Here is a 6,000-nt window from a genome sequence, read left to right as displayed (position 1 = left end):
ATCAGGGGTGCGAATTATATGTGAAGGTGAGTTATATTTGAGTATATGCTGCATTTTAACTATGGATAAGTACATCGATAACTTTTTTAAACTGAAAAATAGCTCGGATGACAGTGATAATACAAATTGAGTTTGTAATGACAGTTTGTAATGTGTAGTTTCTGAAGAGAAAGAGGTATGTGACAAATCCACAGAAATCCCATCAGTTGCAGTGTGATAATATTAATATGCTGAATGAAAGGAAAGATTTTCTGACTTGTTGGACACTCAACCAGTGGACTGCATTCAAAGATAAATACAATTGGTTATTTTGTAGGAACATTTTTCTGTTTTGTGACTTTTCTCCATTTACGGTAATTATGCCTACATTATTGTGTTAGTATTCAACAACTGTTTACAGTTTTGAATGGGTATATAAAGTCAATAGCAATGGTCACCGAATTACAAATGCATGATTAAAGGGATGGGGAGGTTTGGTGCTTCCCTGGATATCATCCTAAATACAATTGATTTTTTTTGTATAGGGCCTTGGAACTTATTTGTTTAGAATTTAACCACTGGTGTGTGTGTTTGATGGGGGAGTAAGGGGATACTACTGATATCCAGTAATTAATTATTTTAGAAAATGTGAAGATGATAAAAAAAAGATGTGTGTGTGTGTGTTTGAGGGGGGCACCACTGATATTAAGTAGTTAATTATAGAAAAGGTCTAACTACAACCTATTGAAAAGAAAAATGTGTAAGAAAAAAAAATGTGTGTGTGTTTTGGGTCACCACTGATAGCCAATAATTAATTATTTTAGAAAATACATAACTACAACCTATTCACAAGAAAAACATGAAAAAAAAGTGTTTGGGGGGGGTGTAGGGGATACCACCGATATCCAGTAGTTAATTATTTTGGAAAATGTGAATATTAAAGAAAAAAAAGTGAGTGTACGTGTATGTGTTTGAGAGGGAGGGTGAGAGGGATGCCACTGATATCAAGTAGTTAATTATTTTATAAAATGTCTACTGCAATCTATTGACAAACATTTTCCATAGTTCCACACTCGAGCCAATGACCCCGAGACTTGAACAAATATCCTCCCAGAATTCCAATCTCTAATCATTACCCATAATGCCACACAAGAACATAAAACTCATCTCACGTCACTGACAAATACTGACACATTGCAGAATTCAATGCACTGACCATTACCCACAATTCCACACTCAAACCAAAGACACAATGGGACATCATTGACGGATGTTTAACCCAGGGAAATCCCAAGGAGTCCATACTCTATCTAATCTCTAACCACCATCCACAATTTCATATGGGAACAATTAACCAGAATTCGATACGCGAACAAAAGACACAACGTGACATCACAGACAGATGTATCCCCCAGTGAAATTCCAAACATTCCATACTCATGACATCACTGTTCTAATCACACAATAACGTCACTGATCTTATCAGTGACGTTATTGTGTGATAGATCCAGGAAATATATGTGTGAGAAAATTGTGAGATAATTGTGTGAGAAATATATCCAGGAGAGATACCAATAAAATTCTCTGGATGAAAGAAAGATGTAGAAATTTTTTTACCTTGGGTGTGATATATGTTAAAGATACCAAGAAATTTTATACTTGGTTTTGATCCTTTTCCCAAGTAAGCAAAACAAAGTTTTCCACGTGAAATATATTCACGTCTGATCAACTCATAAATACAGGCTAATGACTTTATATCACTTGCCTTAGTATGTATCCCATAATGACGTCACGAATCCCTAACTTATCTTGAACTTGATCTCGTTCATAGTGACAGGACTACTACTTATATATTCCTTAATGCAAAACACACTCCCCTTTCAGGTGTGTATAATGCAATGAATAATGGGAAGAAGCTCTAAACAGACTGGTTTCGACCTTTATTGAGGTTTCTTCAGTGCGAGCCAGGCCTGGGAGAGATACCAAGTTTGAAGTAATGTAGAATTCATATATATATCTCATATACTTAGTAGACAAAAGGTGCCTGACCTTCTTAATAATATCTCTGGAGAAGACAAAGATTTAGTTTCTTTGCACACTTTCTTCATGTGAACTAACAGCACCTTTTAATTAAAATAGGATGTGCAATTGTCTGCATATGATATAAGGTTAGGAAGTATGACTGAGATGGTGGTGAAAGCACAGATGATGGATAAGTTTGAAAACCAGTACGATAGACTTTCTATTGACTAGTGTTGACCTCCCATGATGAGCCTTGTGACTCCATAGAGGTCAAGAAAATAATAATAATAATTTTAATTGCATTAAAATAAGCAGCTCAACCTTTTAATATTTTTATTGTCCATATATATGCACCTACTTCTGATTGCCCACACGCCTGAAAGGGAGTGTGCTTTCCATTATGGGATACATACTAAGACAAGTGATATGAAGTCTATTGACTAGAGTTGACCTCCCATGATGAGCCTTGTGACTCCATAGAGGTCAAGAAAATAATAATAATAATTTTAATTGCATTAAAATAAGCAGCTCAACCTTTTAATATTTTTATTGTCCATATATATGCACCTACTTCTGATTGCCCACACGCCTGAAAGGGAGTGTGCTTTCCATTATGGGATACATACTAAGACAAGTGATATGAAGTCGCTTGCCTCTATATACATGTAATTCAGATGTGAATATATTTCACGTTGCAAAATTTTGTTTTGCTTACTTGGAAAAACGATTAATACTAAGTATAAAATTTTTTGGTATCTTTAACATATCTATACTTTCCACAATCCTCTGAATGGCCAGTCCTGCACCATCTCCTCCTAAACTACCTCTTTTTTACAAAGATGCTCTACAGCGATGGAAAAACACAGGACTCCATCACACACTCACAGGATCAACAGAGTCAGCTGTACTTACAGAACCACTATTTTCAAACAAAAACATCACAAGTTTCACAACTGGCCAGCCTTTTCTTTTCCCTACATGGAACTGGGCAGGAATAAGAGTCATAGGAGACCTCCTAACCCACACCCTAAAGTGGAAAGCATTCACAAGCCTACCAATGAATAACCCCAAAAACTGAAAAGCAATATCAACAGCTGCAAGCCTCCATTACAAAAGCCTATCCAGATATCGCTACACCTCAGGAAATCCGTATTCCTTCTAGAAACTGCTCGGGGCCAATATTTCATCTTGTACAATCTGAAGCCTCACTTCCAATTCTTCCCTTCAACTACAAGAAAATATACCACTTCCTCATGTCAGTGTCCCCATCCTCACCATTCTTATATTCAGCCTTAACACTCTCATCTACAAGGCTGCATATACCACACAGTTTTCAGTGGGATCTGCCATATAAATCAAAATGTGCCAAACCAGATTCAGAAACACAGTGGAGACTATGGCATAACATCTTGCCAACTCCTTCAAAGCTCTACAAATTTAAGCTAAGAGAAACGGATCTGTGTCCATTCTGTGACGTTTCAGGCACCTTGGAACACATATATCTGACCTGCCCTGCAAACAAAGTGATAATCACCTATGCCCTGAATACTGCCTCTAGCACCTGTAACTACACACACAGCCAAGAAGACTACTGGAATTTAGTCCACACAGAAGAAAACAGACACAGAACATGCAATTTCATCTTCATCTGCGCTAAGGCCGTCATCTACAGCTTTTACCTAAAACAGACAAGAAGTAACCAGCACCCATCCATCACTGAAACTGCACAAACCCTCATGCACATCCTCCGTCGGAAACTAAAAAGCAGGCTTCTATTGGAACTTGAGCACTTCAAAGAAACAAGAACTGTCGCGAAATTCCTAGAGGAGTGGAATCCAACTGGTACCCTCTTCTGGATTGACGACGACAATGTGCTTCATCTGAATGATAACTCAGACTGAAACTGAACTGTAAATTTTGAATATTCATTTATTGCATTCTCTATTGTACACCCGAAAGGAAAATGTTTTCTTTCTCTGTAAATATATACTTATAATATGTAAATAGTCATTGTTGCCTACCGTGTAATGTTTATTTTAACAAGTTAAATAAAAAAAATAAATATATATATATATGTGTGTGTGTATGTATATTAACAACAATAGAAAAAAATTCTTACCCCTAACAGAACTATTAGAATTATCTAGAACTGTTTAGATACATGGAAAAGGAAAGTTGGATATTTAGAACGATTTAGAAATTTTAATTGTAATGTCATTCAAATATGAAATTTCATTTCATATTAAAATAACATTTTAATATAACAAAACATAATGTGACATATGCAAAATTATTTGGCTTATTGCAGAGGTAACAAAACATTCAATAAAAATAAATAGTAGTTAGATGAAATTTCTTTTTGTCACAGTAAGAAATTATACACTACTAAACTACATGTGACATTTTGCTAAGAGTTTAATAAACACTACAACAGTTTATCTCAAGAGCAATCTATTTAGGCCTTATAATGCAGTGACAAAATTAGTTTTATTATGTTACTTCCATGATATACTCTTCTAATTGAACAGCTATTAATATCGGAGGTATGTCTTTTCAAATCTACTGACGATTTTTCTTTTTTTGGACAGATGCCTTTGATTTCTCATATCTAAATTGTCCAATGCAAAAAATCTCTTCCAAATGAACGTTGGGAATTTCAGTATTTCTTATAGTCAAATAAAATTAAATAGATCAATATTTTGATAAGAAGGGGATCTAAGTGGAATTACAAAGCATATGATTATGACAAGCTGAGGAGTCAGCTTTTAGCAGTGCTATGACATAAGAATTTGTAGGATGTTTGTGGGGCATGGGATGTAGTCAAAGAGTGTTCGAAAGCATCAACAGAATGTGTACACAAAGAGTCAGGAGGATAAATCAAGTAAGTGTTAAATGGATGAATAGTTTCCTTAAACAGGAGTTGCAGACAAAGAAGATATTGTGGAGGGATTTTGAAGAAAAAGGTGAGCAATACAAGGCACAGGCAAGAAGGGTAAAATGTATAGTAAAGAGGATCAAAGCTAATTATGAGAGAAAGTTAGTTGATAAGGCAAAGAGGTTCCTAAGAGGATCTTTTGCTATGTGGCAAGTAAAATAAGAAATGACTATGGAAGATAACTTTAAAAATTGCTGATGGTGGGGAGATAACAGAAGCAAACGAAATAGTTGAATTATTGAGTGATCATTTTACAAGTGTGTAGCATCTAGGTGGTAATGCTGTAATGCTAGATGAGACTTTAATTGAATAGAAGCTGAAGACTTGAAGGTATGTAGAATATTTCAGAATTGAATGCAAACTTGGACATGGGAGTAGATGGTATCTCAGCAGGTATGTTAAGAGAATAAGGTAATTATCACCACGACAAATGGTGGCAAAGTTCACGTTCTCTGGCGATTTGAATTTGTGTGATTTTATTCAGTGCAGTGAGAGTGAAATGTATTCATCGAGAAAATTAAAGAATATGTGGAAGGAAATTGAAACTGGAGAGAGAGAGATACTTACTTAAGGCAACATGTGATCGAGGGTACTAGGAGGGGGAGTATTGGACCTGGTGATCAGAAGAGATATCAATAACCAAGATGACCACATTGCCTCCGATTGCTGAAAGTCACCATGCGGTCTTGATTTGTCAGATTGTAAAACATGAGAAATACTCTATGAAGAAGAGGTATTGGTGGAACTACAATGTGGTGTGATTATGACAAGCTTAGGAAGAAGCTTAAATCTGTGCCATGGCAACTACAGGGTAAGGTTGTGAATTGTGCATGCAATATATTTAAGGGTCACCTAGAGGAAGCAGTATTAAAAGGTATATCTAGGGTAAGGAGGGTTAATCAGATAGGAGTTAGATAGATGAGTAATATCATTAAACATGACCTGTATAGCTCAGTGGAAGTGGTATTTACACTCCACGACGCTCGACCGCACGAAAGAAGATTTGGGTTCAAATCTCGTCGCTGGCTAGAGGAACATTTTGCAAGCTTTTTTCGAGCAGTTTC

The sequence above is a fragment of the Typopeltis vanoorti genome, chromosome 21 (genome assembly GCF_054136105.1).
Source record: "Typopeltis vanoorti isolate ZY-2024b chromosome 21, IOZ_Tvanoo_1.0, whole genome shotgun sequence".
NCBI classification, from domain to species: domain Eukaryota; kingdom Metazoa; phylum Arthropoda; class Arachnida; order Uropygi; family Thelyphonidae; genus Typopeltis; species Typopeltis vanoorti.
The sequence above is the reverse complement of the archived record's forward strand: the minus strand, read 5'-3'. Positions refer to the sequence as shown.